Source organism: Sturnus vulgaris, chromosome 10 (genome assembly GCF_052056855.1).
Source record: "Sturnus vulgaris isolate bStuVul1 chromosome 10, bStuVul1.hap1, whole genome shotgun sequence".
In the NCBI taxonomy this organism is placed as follows: Eukaryota; Metazoa; Chordata; class Aves; order Passeriformes; family Sturnidae; genus Sturnus; species Sturnus vulgaris.
The window spans coordinates 12,510,333-12,526,820 of NC_142252.1; the positions used below are offsets into that span (position 1 = coordinate 12,510,333).

Here is a 16,488-nt window from a genome sequence, read left to right on the forward strand (position 1 = left end):
CCCTGCTCCTTGATTAGGAGGGAGACAGACTTTGGTTGTCCAGGTGTATCCTGCCCTGAGAAAAGGCTCTGATCTAAAGTAGGGGCAGGATCTACACTTTTAAGGCACACCTGAATGAAAAAGACTGGGGCCTTACCTTAACAATGAATGCAGTAGCTGAAAGACAGCCAGTGTGCTGTCCTAGCACTGCCAAAAGACAGGATAGTCTTTCTGACAACCATCAATTCTACAGAAATTTGTCACTAACCGGAGCAGAAAGAGAACTGAGGTCTTCTTCAGAGGCTCCACTCATCTGCTCATCCTACAGCTCAGCACTGCGCTCCTCCCATCCAGCTCTGCCAGCCATGAGAGTGCTGAGAAGTGCTGAGTTTCCCAGGCACAGGCACAATGAAGGAGCAGGGACAATGGGTGATGATGAGAAAGCTTCTTGACACTGAGAGGAAGCACCTTTCAAAACTTCCCATGCCTCCTCTGCAGTATAAGATAAAAAGGAGGAGAATAGTGAGAAGGAGTGTTTCGGGGTGAGTAGGTGGCTCGATTGTGGCTAAGCCTAATCCTTAATAAGGAAGTACAGTAAGCACTTAGGTTCAGCCTTATCCTCACTGCTAGCTTCAGCCCTCCCTTTATTCCAGTATCAGATTTCTCTGTACTTCCTGTCTTACTTACCACTTTGTTGGTTCATACACAGCACTCAGCGTGTGCTTTGTAAAAATGGATCACACAAGAAGATGGAGATTTAAATAGGTGCAGTGACTTTTTCAACTGTTGATTCTTCTTGACTGTGTTCAAAACCTCCATTTTGCAGCTGGAGTTAATGGTGACAATGGAATTCATTACTGGGAAAATTCTTACTGGAGTCAGAATGCTGTTCAAAGCTCTCTGTGTTTCCCGTGTTGATTGTTTATTTCTGATAGAGTTTATTTTCCTTCTCCATGTAATATCAAAGATGTGGGCAGATATTTCAGCACAGGAACACGTAGTCCATCGAAAGTATCCATTAAAGACTTTGCAGCAACCTGTTGAGCCATGGCAATTTCTTTGATCCATACCACAGTGACTAACAAGTTCAGTATAATAAGTAAACAATGGGTTATCCATCCTGAAAAAACACCGTTTGGATAGATAGGAATTAGTTCAGCAGTGCCATGGTCCATTGCTTCTTTTCCCCATGCAATTCTTAAATTATATGTATTTTACACAAGTAAAGTCCTTCCCAATCCCTGATGAGTCCATCTTCCACTTAGGAAAAAAAGAGCAGTGCGTCTTTTTGAAATTTTTGGGGAGTCAGGACAACTTCAGCTTTACTGGCTGGTTTCATTGGCTGTCAGGGGGATGAGTATCACTATAATGATTTGCTATAATCAGAGGAAATGAGGTTCTGGGTGATGTGGGCAGTGGTGCCATTCATGACGTCTCTAAAGCGGCTAAGGAATGTGGATCCACCTCAAATCTCTGCTCAGATCAGAGCAGCATCATTGTCTTCCTGAAGAATATCTACCAGAAGTGCTAATGTTCTGAAGGGAGTACAGAGGGGCCAAGGGTGTCTCTGGTACAGATGAATGTGCTGACTGAAAATATTCGAAGTTTTGCAGACTTTCTTGGATACTTGTAAAGGCACGTTTATGGTTTCCTCAGGTTTTGTCTCTATGTTTTTAAAATCATTCTGTCCTAGTTTTAATCAGTATCTAGCTCGAGTTAAAAATGTGCCTCACTTTCCTCTGAGGTAGTAAACCAGGGCTTGAATATTAACTTAAGCTGCCTATTTGCTCTTGGTTTTCCCAAGCTGCACCCAAAGAAAACAAGACAGTGTTTGCACCTTGGTGATCCTGTGTGCATGCCATGAGTCTTTGGGCTTGCCCCAGCTTAGGACTGGTTCTGGGCAGAGAAGCAGTTGTTTTGGGTACTGCAGTGAGGGAGAAAGGAGGGGCTGGGACATGCAGTGTCCATGGTGTGGAGAGCCAGCTCCAGGAAAGGGATAGATTATTTCCTGCCTCTGTCTTAGCTGCCCTGGCATCAGCAGGTACAAGAAGTCCTTGCCTTCCCTCACTGCTCTCTGCTTTTGCTCATTGCTCTCCCTTGGATCAAGCCTTGTTTCTGTTGCTAAACTGCCTTGAACTGAACTCCTTATTGAGTGTGGTCTAAAAATCTTCAGGAACCCTCAAATCTTATTGCTAGGATGATGTATAATTTGCTTTGAATACAAGTCTGGTTTGCCACTCCACAGGTAACAGTAGGGTCAAAGAAGTGTACAGTACTGGGCACCATTTCCACATTTTAACTTGCAAGAACACAGCTTGAGGAGAAGCAGTGCCATGCCTCTAGGGAGGGCTGTGTCTTCAAGGTCTGGATGAGCCCCAAGTGCTTGGAGTTCATTCCCAATGCGTGGCATAAAAGCTGCAGGGTCGAAGTTCTTTAACCAAACTTTAATCAGTTACTTCTAACACTGTTACAGTGCTCCATGTGAATAGCACAGAGAACAGAATCACCACTATTTTTACCCTCACAGTTAAAAAAATCTAAACATTACAATTTTTCCTGTTGATTCAGTATATTTTTGTTTACTAAGTTTTACACCTTCATTGCTAATTATATCCTACTTCTCACCACCTTGTGCTCTGCCTCCCCTTAATGAATACACCCTTCATTCCACTATTGCCAACTTGTATTACTTCCAATACAAGTTCATTCCACTCCTTGCCAGTCCACCTTGGGCCAACATGCACCTAACATTTTTTAAAAATAAGTTTTCTCACTATTGTGAAATAGAATAGCAGAAAGCTTCCATGAAATTATTTTTATCTGAAATCAATGACAGAGCTCCCAGTTGTAGTTAGTTAAGATCTATTGTTCATTTGCTCTTCTGGTAATATAAGTGATGTGCTTTTTCATCAGCTGATTCTTTTTCATGTGGATGGTTTTGTATGTTATATCTGAAAGGAATGAAAAGGAAAGAAAATATAATTTAGAAAAAGTGTGACTATGTGGGTACAGAAAATGTTTGAATTTTTTCAATCTTGATAATAAACCTGGAATATATTTATTGATGCATCCCAGATAAGCAATTTCTATTGTGATGTGTTCTCTCAGAGAACTGTACTATGGAAAATTGAGAATAATGGGCCGTGTCATGCCTTCAGTCCATGTGCAGAACTCACACTGATGTCAATAGGAGCTCACTTCAGAAACCAAGGCCTAAATATGACCCGTAGAGTCACTAGTAGAAGTTTCCCATACACAACTACAAAATTAATGGAGCATTGTAATCTATTTTGAGATCTAATGAAATATAGCATGATTTAAATTGCAATTAAACAGAAGATGTCAATAAGCATTGATGAGTTTCCACATGAAGATAGCAACATTCCTGCTACAAACCTACAGCTTTTGATGGGTAATGGCTCATAGACTCTAAAAACACATTTTCTCAGAGCATTATTGATTAAGCATCTCAGGAGCCTTAAACATGTGAATTATATCTTTAGTAGTTGTAAGACATAATTTGTAAATCTAAGACTTGATCCATTCTGGAAAGATTGCAGAATCCCTTGTGATGCAATTCAGCATTTCTTAATTGCCTTACATTTAGAAATTGAAAATCATAACATTAAGTTATGCTTTTTTAGCAGGGGGAGGTTGGAAGGTTGTAGAGTTCAGGTGATTCACAAAGATATTGTTTAAAGTTCATATACTTGATGGCGTTTCATCTGTCCATGACTTTTAAAATTATTTAATGTGATAAAATATTCTGCATTTGGGTTTGTGTGAGAAATGTCATGAAGTAATTAGGGTGTGTGTATTTCACAGCACAGAGAGACCAAGTTTCATTACAACCGTGTTTAAACTCTACACCTGAACTTTTGAATCCCACAGTAATATTAATCTTCTAGTGCTCTGAAATATTTCATCCACTGCTTCCTACCTTCATAAAAATACACAGAGAGCTGTGGCTTATCTTTGAAATTACCCATTGACATAAAATATGAGGACTATTATTTTCAACTGTGTTTCAAGGAAGTGTTTCTCAGGATGCTTACTAGGCAGAGAAGTTCTGGTCTCTAGGCGGGAACTCCCGTGATCCTTCCCAGAAATAGACCTCCCTGCTTGCCCTTGCCCCACAGACTGGTGCCTTCTGACAGCACCTGGCTGCTGGGAACTGACTTTCTTATTTCTTCAAACAATAGATATCTCCTATTTTGCGTATTTCTACAAAACAGTGAGGATCGATCCACAGTGTCCCGAAGACCTGCACTTTTCCAGTGAAGAAAGAGCAGAGTTTACTGGACTCCAAATGAACTAAATGAGGAATACATTTCCCTAAGACTATCTGCAAACGCTGTCAAAATTTCATTCGATTTTCAGAATTTTTTTTGGTGTAACTATATGGACTAGACGTTACATATGTTCCTTTTATAAATAGAGTGTATTAGAGTGATATTACTAAGCATGAAGTATGAAATACATTTCTTATAACAGAACCACAACAGTTGTTTTGAAAAAAACCAAACCACATAGAAAGGCCCAAGAGAATTTACAATAGAATTTTTGAGGAATTTTGAGATTGACATAAAGATTTTGCATTGGAGACTTTTTGACATCTGCTGGTTGTTTTGTTTTATTTGGTTTTGTTTGTTGTTTTTTTTTCCTATGACTTCTTTACCAGTTATCTTGCCAGAAGGTTCATTTATGAGAAGGTCAGGCAGCTATTTTGTGATGCTTTCACAAAGCAGTAGGTCTCATTTACTCCATTACAACACCTCCATTTAATATCCCACCTTATCTGGGAGATGAATACTTTGCAACTGCATCACTCTGGGTTGAAGTTTATCTCTAGACAACATATAAACGCTCCCTGGAAACTATTGAAACCAGGAATACATATAAAAGCTGGTTTTTCTTATTGTTTCCTGACTTTCTGGACACTAACCAAGACCAGCAAATTCTTAAATCCTACAAATGATTTCAGCCATCTGCAAGTTATAAAAGAACTCTGTTCAACCTCAAATACCTGAGCTGATTTCTGTTCTATTGCAGGTTGCTCCACTGTTGAGCCTGCTTTGGTCTGAAATAGGCTTTGGTTTTTTTTTTTTTTTCCCTTTGTCTGCTTTTTCAGCTTACACCTTCTCTATGAGAATGGTATGAGATGACAAGAAAAGGTTTCTGACCTCACCATCCTCTATTTCCACCACACTGCATTTGGAAGGGTAATTTATAAAACTTCACCGGTGTAGCCTGGACACTGCTGTCCCAGTAAGGACTACAGGGAGAAAGAACCAGGATCTCGAGTTTGCTGCTAACATTTTCTTTTATTAACCCTTTCCCCCTGCTGCCCTAACAGACAGGTGATCTTTCATCTTACCTTTTGCCTTTGATCAAGATGTAGTCATCTGCATAATAGAACAAAATTTTGGTCTAGTAAAATGTGAAGCTTGACTTTGGAAGTAATAATTTCTATTAAATAAAGCAACAATTCTTTTTCACCACAGTCAGTGGACTTTTTTTCCATAGTCAAGCTTGCTAAGAACATTTAAAATAATATTTTTTCTGGACTGAAACTCTCAGTTCCCAGACTCTTCTCCTTTTTACTCCTGTGAACATAGTGCTATACTGTATGTCAATTTGGTCTTGTTTGTGGGTTCATTTTCCCCTCCATTAGAACAGCATTTCTCTCTCTTTTTTTTCCCTCTTGTGATATTGTTCAAAGGCTTCTTGTGATGCCTTGAAAAAAGTTATTGATTGTTAGATCATTTCTCTCATTCATTCAGATGTTTTCTGGTCCCCAGATGGAAACATCACAGCTGCTGCTCTGGAATTCACTATTGACTTTTGTCTCTGGATTATCAGAGCCCCCAGCAAAAAGGCCTTACTCCAGGCACCCTCTTTCCCTCTGTTGAGACTTAAAGCTGTTATCCTTCCAGCTGAAAGGAAGTCCCAGTGCCTGTATATGGCCAGAATCTGGAGCAGTAAGGTCCTATGGTTACTTTCTTTGAGCTATTTTTCTAGTGCACTTTTTTTAAAGTTTCTGCATAATTTTTCAGCTCTTCAGTAGGAGCACGAGATCTCAGAGACCAGTCTGATTTCCTGCCTCTCTCTGCTGTTGTTATTTCTGTGCTGGTCATTTGTTCTATGTTTGAGGGCCAGAATCAACCTGAAAATTAGTATTTTTCAAATTCAGCCTTTTCTGACCAGCAGCCATCTGCTCAGACAAAGAAGAAAGTGGGAAGGATTGCCACGTTTAAATGCTTTTCATCCAATCCCTCAAGGAAAGCCTCTTTTTTAAATTCAAAGAGTTGTTATGATTCAAAGAAAATGCTTATTCTACAGACTGTTTCCTTTCCATTAAGTTTTATTTATACCGCCCTCCTTGTCTGAGAGTATAATTATGAATGATCTAAGCCTATACTGAAAATCCTAAATTAAAAAATACATCTGTTGCAAGGATTCTCTCACCAGAAACCTTGAAAATGTTATGCTGTCTGTGCATCCATATATCTGTCTGTCTCTCTGTAGGTTATGGCTATCCTTTATATGTTCCAGAAGTAAGTGGGATTAGATCACTTGTTCATACTTTAACTGCTGTAGACATTCATGAAAGGAATAAAACTATGTGGAAAATGGAATACATTTTATATTTATTTATAGTCACCTTTTAATCACATTTTCACATGTTAACAACTAAGGGGATTAGATTGTATTGCTCTTCCCCTTCTAGATTTAGAAATAATCATAAGTGTAAGAGAACATTATTTAAATGGAAAGAGTTATGTTTAGAAAGAAAAGAGAACTATAGCATGAATAACATGAACTGCAGCAGTGTTCATCCACAGCAAGGTGTTTTCCTGACAACAAAGGGCAATTGCTTCAGCCCAACTTTTCAGCATACCTCAGGAAGCATCAGTGAAACACATTTATTTTTAATTAAGGCAAATCCTGTCCCAACATTTGCTTTAAATATGAGGACCAAAGAGCATCAGAAAAGGACATTATTTCTGCAGTCCTTTGAAGCTGCTGCCTCCTGATATGTAGCTCCAAGGAGGGCAACACCACACGGACAGTGGATTCATTGTAAAATCTCCACTTGGCAAAAGATACCCAGACAGCACTTTTCTCAGTTGGATTTCACCTGACTAATAATCTTATTTTTCATTTTTCAAACATTACAATGAAATGAGTCCATTAAGATGCCATAATGTTAATTAACATTGTCATAAGTTCTTCTTTCATTTCACTTGCATGCATTTTTCAAAGGTACATTGTGGAAATGATTCTTTTACCCTGCCATTTGCCTATATATCATCTCATGCTAGTACTGAAAGGTTAAATGTTATAATTTATGCTAATTTTAATTTTCCCTAGTGCCATAGGCAATACAAATCAAGGAGCAGCAATTGATTATACATCACTGACAGTATAAAACAGAACAAACATACAGTTCTGTCAATGAAAGGCCTGTGCCAGGTTAGTCATAGTTAGATTGTTATGGCCTCCTGAGAAAAGCAGTCAAAGCCAAGCAATAATGATGATATGAATATTTATTTTGTGCATAATTTTGGATCCAAGCCATATCAATAAATAATCTTCCACAGTACTTTTGTGCCTCAAGAAGTTTGATGGAAAGGCAGTTTCCCTCTTGAAGAATTTTGTGCAATAAATACCAGATATACATTTGGGCTTTGGCTTTTCAGAGAAGGGCCTGATGTTGTAGAGGCCAAGCAGAGTTTCACTGAAGCATGTTCATGTACAAGAATATGTAGGTTAAAATTACAGGACAAGGAAAAAACCAAGGTCTGGCTCAGGCTGTCAAAAGGCAGAAACGTATCACTAGCTTGACATCATCTGGCAGCTGATTTGTTCCCCTGTCACTATCATAAAGAGTATCTTTGGAGTTGAGGAATGATAGTCAGCTTCTCAGAGCTTTTCAAAGAGCCAGGATAAACACCTAAGTTGTTCATTTACTTGGACTTTAAACCCCTCCTTCCTCACAGCACAAAGAAAGCAGCACATCACCCTGGCTTAGACCCCTTCAGGGCTCATCTTTGCTGTTATTCTGCTGCTCCAAAACCAGCAATTTCTCCACAAATGTAGCTTCTCCCTAGATAGCAGGCACTTGTTTTCATGGATTAATGGTTCATTCCTTGCTCTGCCACCTACCTTGTAAGATAATGAAACAGAAGAGAGAAATGATGTCACAAGAAGTGGTGGCTAGCAACATCTTGGGACAAAGGCTTCATCTCCCATGAAAGACAGGCTGAGACGACTCAAAGCTCTTGGAGACAGAAGAAAATGCCATTTGGAGGAAAGCAGAAGTGACCCCTGTGGCTGTCAGCAGTACAGGGAGACACAGTCTGGGCTGGGAAATGTGGTTAAGTGTCTCAAGAGCTTTCCTGCTCCTGAACATTCCCCAACCTGGGCAAAAGGCAGGGCACCTTGCTGGAAAGATCTGATGAGCTGCAGAGAGGGTTGCAGTCTTGCTGGTACATGCAAGAGGACAGTCAATGCCACATTGCTTATGGTAGAAGGAAATGGAGCATTGACAATGGATTAGAGAATTATTGCCTGACATGAGGCCAAGTGGGTAACCCTATGAGACAAAGACAATTACGCACTTACACAGATCACAGAAGATGGGAAGGAGATTCTTGCAACAAGGCAACAACTGAAAGGCAAATGTTGCAATAAATTTTTTTTCAAAAATACTTGATAAATTTCAGCATAAAAATCCTGTTGACTTTTAATTGGAAGTCAGTTTGAGTGGTTTCAGCACTGTAACTACAATAGCCATTCTTGCTGATTTTTATGTGTCCAAAACTTATTCAATGTTTGTGTGACAAAGCTTAAAATAGAAATTTGGGATTTAGCTTGTCCACACATCAGCTTTGCATTGCAATATGATTTTTGTTAGGGACATATTTGTGAATAAATCCATTGTACCAAAAGATTAGAAGGCTGCTTTTCAAATTCAGTGCTTTAATTTAAAGAAGACACCATTATTTTTTTCATGTAGCTATTGCTTCTTGATTTAGAATTAGTGAAACACTGGTTACTTTAACCCAGATGGTTTCTTCCCCACCCATAAGGATTGGTTACTTTAGCACAGATGTCTCTTTTTCTTCCATAAGGCATATTAGAAAGAAAACAAAGATTCACATTTAAGCAATAAATAATAACAAATACCACCCCTATTGGCTTAGATATGTCCAAATCCAAAACCACAGCTTAGTTACTTTAAAGTGTGTTGGACCACAGCTTACAGTTCTTTCATTTTGCTTTCTTTTTAAAAGATTTGACTTTGTTGACATTTTTTGCGCAGTTTCAATTGATCTTTATTGAAAAAGAATAAGGATGGAGCAGACTGGCAATTTTATTTGACAGATGATTAATAACTTTGCTTAGATCTGGCCTGAAGTGTAACCACAAAGTGTTTGATAAGGGATGGATAAAATATGGTTTGCAGGCAGTAGAGAGTTTAAGGGACATAAAATGGCTGAATGGCAATCTTAAAAATGCAAGGTAGAGAGCCCTGAGGTCATGTTAGCAGTGTGCTAGTGCCCTTTCATCCCAGGGTTACTCCAACTTTTCTTCTGATTGCTCATGGCTCGTGGTGGAGGAGTGTCCCTTGGTGCACATGTGGAAATGTCTGTTTATGAGCAGGTATCTCCCTTTGTCCACAGGAGAGTGGCTCAGCCTCATCTCTCCAAGTCTCCAGGTTGGGCTCAAAGCACCAGGGCTGGGTCTGAGCTTAGCACAGGCTCTGTGGGGCCTGCTTAGGGCCCTTTGGGCCAGCCTGCTTTCCTCTGCCAGAAGAAACTCTTCTCCCTTCCCTGTTGAGCATCACACCAAAACATTTTCCTTGAAACTCCCCTAAAGTTTCAGCTCCTTGCTTTTCTCCAAAAGGAAGGTGATCTACGCCAAAGTAAGTTTGAGTGCAATTGAAAATAAAATTCTTTTATGATAACAATTTTTTCTCAGTTTTTTTTAGCCCAGTCCAGATTTTGTTACTGCGGGGAAAAGTTGGTTGTAAGGATTTATATTATGTTTATTTAATTAGTAATTTCTGTAAAAGAAAAATTAATTCTGTTACTTGTGGTGATGTGTCATGCCAGGAATAACATTTTGCATCTATGGCTTAACACAGTACGCCATTTTGAAATTTAATTTTAGATTTGGGACTATGGAGCATTTAACTTACCTTCAGGAGGATATTTTGAATAAAAATAACCAGAAATTGCTTTACTAGAATATCAACCATGCTTGACTGATATTAACGGTATGAAAAAATGTATGGGACATATAAAATTCACATAAGAACTACAGTTAAGCCTACTCATATTTTTCTTTTAAAATGGATGTCCAAACTTTAAAAGTCTATATGTTATTCTTCTTAAGATCCAAATATATTTTTGGAGACTGAGTTCCTACTGTTTGCAATAATGAACACCTCATGGATGGCAGGGGAAAAAACCATCAACTTTCCTTAATGCTACTGTTGGCCAAAGGGGGAGTAAAAAAGTGTAGTAGTAGAACTACACTTTTTTCCCCCATCTCTGGATGGAGAATGGAGAGTTTCAAGGAAGCCTTCTCACCTCCTCCTCCTGTTTTCTTGCCTTGTACCCTGGAGGTTTGCCCCAGAGCAAGCCCCAAGGGACCCAGTGGGGTGTTAAGGCTGAGGAAGATGAAGGAGCTGCTTTCTCCCTGAGTGCCAGGGGCAAGGACTGACCAGAGTCAATGGCGAGGATCCTCCGTGACTCCACTGAGTGCTGGATGCTGCCCAAGCAGCCAGCCCAGGGCATTCTGCTGCTGGAGCCTCTGGGCACTGGGGACAGCTCAGGGACCTGGTCTGACACTGGTCTGATGGCCCCTCACAGCACAGAGTACTGTACACACCCCAGCACATACTCTGCCTTGTTAGCTGTCCTGTATTGTCTTCTGTAAATACACGGAGTAATGCGAAAAGCATTCACTAATGAGGTTTAAAATTTTCCTTCAAATGATAGTCTTGCATATTTACATGCTTGTGGTTTGCTGCCATTATATGCCCCAAATTTTGGCCTATCCCTTCCATTCATGCTCTCTGGGAAACATGCTCCTTTGAGAGAGTCGTGGATAATTTTGTTCTCCCCGTTTTAGCAGGATGCGTCACTAGCTGTGTGCCAGTTGTCTCAGAAGTGCTGGTTTAACTGGCTGAGCAGTCAGAGGGGTTTTTGGAGCTGGGGTCTCCACTGGCACATGCACCTTGCGTGTGTCTGAGGGTGAACATGACGCCTGAAGCCAGCCTGTTTCAGGCCTCGGTGAGCAGCACCATACCCCCAAAAGTCAGAGGTTACATTTCAAGGACCGGCTCCACTCCTCGGGTTGCCGACCCCTGGTGATAAGAAGTCTGCTTGGAGCAAGGTCACAGCAGCACAAACCACCTGCCCATCACCCGGTGCCAGGGGCTGGCAGCCAGGTGAGCCTGTGCCAAAAGCGCCGGAGCCAGGAGGGGAGCGGGAGGGGAGAGGCCCGGGCAGAGGCTGCTGCAGCCCTGCCCCTGGCCAGCCTCCACTGGCAGCAGTCCTGGGCAGCCAGGATGGGTTTGCAGAGCTGCCTTTCCCCTTCACCGGGCTCCCTGCGAGAGGCTGAGGACATCAGGACTGCAGCTGCTTTCATGGGTGAACTTGCTGTTTCCAGAGGTCTGGCTGCAGCGAGGTATCTAACATGTCATAAGCACAGGCTTAAGTTCTTAAGGATTAAAGCAAAAGTTAGATAATCTGATTCTCCAAACAGCAGCAGAGGATAGAACTAACAGCTGTTTAAAGCTGCTGTGGCATGGCACAACTGGCTGGGAGGTGCTAAAGATGGAGCTGGAGGGGCTGACTTGCAGCATGCCTAGAGGTGACCATCAATAAACCAAAGGGCACCACATCCTCCTCTTCCTCCTCCTCTTCTTCCTCAGTATTTTGAGGACCAAGCTGTGACCTAACACAAGAGCTGTTTCTACAAAGTTCACAATTGCTGCTTTTCCTTATTTTGTTTCTGCATTTTTATTGATCTTCAAGAAAGGACAAGGACTTTACACTCTATGACAATTAATACAGATGAAGTGTAAATATTAAAAGAATCATCTTTAACTGTAACAAATATAGCAAAGGGTTAAACATTTTGCCTACCTCCATACCTAATTTTTATTGAAATATAGTTGCCAAATCTATATTATTTCATCTGAAATGGCAGTGGACATTCAGAATGACACAACTAGACAAATATCATATAAAGGCAAGTTCCGGATGAAGTTGCCAGAGGAGTCATTCTTCAGAAATCCTAGCTGTAAAATACTGCCTCCCAGTTCATGAGACAACTGCAAGAAGCATTCATGACTTTAATTTAAGAATAAGTTTCCTCAAGGAAATAAAATTTAAGAATAAGTTTCCTCAAGTCTCTGTATCTGTAAGAAGCTATATGTAAAATGCATTTTACTCTTTGAAGCAGAAGGCTTTTAAGGGACTTAATTAATTCTGGTTTTAACATGGATGATGATATCCGTACGTTAGTTTCATGTACTCCAGGTGATGCACTGACTTTATTTAGGAGCCTCTCAGTTTATGTGAGCCAAGACAGTCCCATAGGTGTGCTGATATAACTCTGCTGAGATACGACATGCAGATTGCTTTTTTTATTACTTTGAATATTTATTTGAAGTTTTCATTTCAAGAGATTTAGGTGGAGTCATTCTGCCTGATGAATATAGTTGTGGATTTGTTTTTTTTTTTGTTGTGATGTAAAAGGGTTTGCTTCCCCCATCTGGTCATGTATCCATTGTGTGGATTTCTGCAGCTCTGTTGCTCCAAATAAAGCACATAGACTCATGTGGTTGAAGTAATCTGACTCTCAGCCATCTATTGACATAGCTTTAGTCACCCAAATACAAACCTACCTCAGACTCTTTCATATTCAATCCCTGAAGACAGATTTTGCTGCCTGTCCTTTCCCAGAGCCATTCCCAGTATTGACCTGTAAGTCTCTCCCACATTGCTCCCCCTGGTTCTGCTATCCACAGTCTTTTCCATGACCCCATGGTTCTCTTGCCTTCCCCATCTGGAAGCATCTCCCACATCTCTTCCTAAGTCCAGGGAAAGCCATGAAGCACATCTGAGCATCAGTCCTGCCTTCAACACCTTCTTACATTTGCAGCTTTGTACCTAAATGACCTTTAAACAAAGATTTTCAGAAGAACTATAAAAGACTCTGAGAGGAAAGCAACAAAATAAATACATTTAGAGTTAATATCTCCAAGAGAAACATCTGTTTGTTCCTTTGAGTAACCAAAGGCAAATACACGTGTTCAGAACATGCTACAGACTAATGCCTGCAGCTGACAAAATTAACTTTCTGTTCAGTGTTGTTAATAATGGATTCAAAACAATTTTTCTGTAGTGCTAATACAATGCTTTTAGTTTTATTAAATAAGTAATTGCATATTTTTTTAGGTACATATTGTAGCATTTAGACTGCCCATATCTTCAAATTTTAGAAGCTTCAGTAGATGACTATTTACTCAAAAAAGACTTTTCTCACAGGGAGTTCACTTCTAGGACTTCACTTAATTGGAGCAGACTTCTAATTAGTAACAAAATTAATATTTAAAAAAGAATCAGAAAAAATATACACACTGGAGTGTGCAAGAGTATTAAATACAAGCTGCAGAAGACAGCACTGATCAAAACATTACTGGAGTGGCATTTGGGTTACTCCAGGTGCTTCAGGCTTGGGGACATGGCCAGGCTGCACCCTGTTTCCCACAGAGGAGAGAAAGTCCCAAACACTACCCTAGTGCTCAGGAGGAGAGAGAATGAAGGGTCAGCAGGGAGCTGATGGGTCTCCAGTGCAGTGCTTGGTTTGGGCTCCCAGAGGAGCCATGGAGGGTGACTGAAATCCCCAAGTCCTCCCAGAAAACCTTACACTGCACCTGAGGATGATGCCTTCTCACCTTGCTGGATGCTTATGAGAAACCTGGCCCCAGGGCTCAAACTGAATTGAAGAGGATTGGGAGACTGGGGGAGTGTTCAGAATACTTAAAAAAAAATAAAAAAAATTCTGTTCCTGCAATCAGCTTTTGCTTCTTGGACTGTGTGTGTGGCCACATATATGCAAGCATCTCTCCTAGAAGAGATATGTTTGTGCACTTTGTGACTGTAAACATCTTTTCACAGTGAAACACTTGTTTTCCTCATAGACTGCCCTTCTGTATGCTTCAGGAATTTTTCACTCATCTAGACAGAAATGCAATTTTGAACTTTCCCAGGGTAGCAGTAACCTCCAGTCTTCACTTTTTATAATATGTTCCATATGTTTTGTGATGATCACATACATGAAAAATCATAGAGTATGTGTCAGAGAATATATTTGGGGATTCAGCATCCATCCCCTTCTGCATGATAGCTCTCCTTGGAGGGGGGAGGTAAGTTCAGTACATCAGCCACTCAGGGAATGCAAACACCCGTTTAATGGGTGTCACAGAAAAACACAGTGTAGGTGAAATCATCCCACACTTATCATTAAAGACAATGAATGGGGAAGGAACTTCCTCCACAGGTTCAGTTTTCCAAGGTGTGGGTGAAGCTCTAAACAAGATCTCCCATATCCACAGGCAATGCTCCAGCATGCAGATTAAGTGAGATCTGACATTCCTAATGCAGCAGTTAATGATTTGTTGATTAAATACCACATTAGAATTTATTTATACAATAGAAAACATATTTTAAATTTTTTTTCTCAGATTTAAATTGCTAACCTCTCCTTCTGGCAACAAATCTAGTTTAGATCCATTGAAGTTATCTTTCTGCGATGATACAAATAGAAGCAAGGAATATTGATTTCGGTGGGATGTTGAGATATAGCCATCTGTTTGCCAAGCATGATTACTTTCAGTTAATTTCCAATAAAGCCCAGAAAAGCCACCAAAAATAGTAACTTTTGGATGTTACAGATAGCCTAGACTACTGGAGACATTTTAAAAGAACACAGTTTCAAGTTGTTCTCCACTTGATTTCTGAGCAGTTGGCCCTGTGACATTTGGACAGCCAAAAAAATGAGCATAATTTTGAATGGCCTCCTTGCACCATCTACAGGATTTGGTAGGACATTTTGGAGGTCATGATTTTAAAAACAGAAGTCCTTACCTCAGAAGTAGTGCCAACAGAGGCAGCAAGCAGAGAAGAAAGGTCCCTGTCCTAGTTGGGAAGTTGAGTGCAGCAAAAAGGAAATTTGTATATTTGAAACAGTAACAAGCCACAAGTGCCAATCTCCTGTAGTCTGTAGCAAGAGGGATGAATAGGACTCGACTCTACACCCTGGAAATTGGGCAGTTACTAAGGAAAGACATCAAAGACAGCAGAAATTACTCCTATACACCTTAGGAAATGAACTGCATGGCAGCCAGGCAGCTTCTGCAACTTAAATCGCTGTGAGTAGTCTGGCACTGTGATTTGAAAAGAAAAATTTGATCAGTCACAGGGATGTTTAAGAAATAATCCTTTGCACTTTTGTTTTACAAATTCTTCATATTGCTTTTCATATTTTTAAAAAGTTATTTAAATTTCTTTTGCCCTCTGGAAGTCAACTTGTATTTTATGTCATTCTCCTCCAGTGAGGGAGGTGCATCTTTTCAGTGTATAGCAAAGCAAAACAGCCTATGGAAGATGTAGGGTAATATAAAACTCTACAGCATATGCTGCTTCACCAGGGAAAGGAAGCTTGTCACTCTACTCAATAAAAGACATAGAAATACCATGGGATTTTTCCCCCCTCCAATTGGGCCCCAAATGTTCTCATGCTATACTTGTAATGTGCATTACTAGCTGATTAGAAGTGACATCAATTAGTCACATGTCTGTGTTTCTGATGGAAATAAAAATGAGCTTCTGTACACAAAATCTCAAATTCATCTCTACATTGCCTAGGGATTTTTTCCTTCTGCAATATCAGTTATCGGTTTAATATAATATTGTTGACTTAACAATGATATATTTCAGGCTGAAGGCAGAAATGCATTTTGCATTAATAAATTGTTTTGAGATGGGCTTAAAGAATATTTCATTATATAAGAGAGGAAGCTATAAAACCTATTTGGTGGTCTTTCAATCACTGCTACCTGTGGCCTATTTATGTGGATGGCATTCATCAGTATGGCAGGAAATATTAAACAAGTGCTAGACAGTTATTAGCTCTCCTCAAGCAGAAGTCCTCCTACCCTCTATTCATATACCATGGGAAAAATTCACTTGGTATTTTCTTTCTTGCAACTGTTCTGCTGTTCATAATTTGATGGAAAATTGATTAATCACACATTTAACTCAATGCAAGATCTTCTGCACTGTAATAAATTATGGCCATTAATCAATAAGTACAAAGTAATTCCAGGAGTCTGGAGACATGCTGATTTCTAATAGAAAAACTTGTGCTTAGGCCTTCTTGCCAGTGACCACTTCATCTGAGGTATTTTGCACCTGCCTCAAT

General features: G+C 40.0%; 1 protein-coding gene across 8 annotated transcripts in view; it reads left to right on the plus strand.

Annotated features, from left to right (window-relative positions):
- The window catches only part of LOC148222652 (uncharacterized), a 107,086-nt gene that overhangs the window by 12,022 nt on the left and 78,576 nt on the right, over positions 1–16,488 (plus strand). The window lies entirely within an intron of this gene.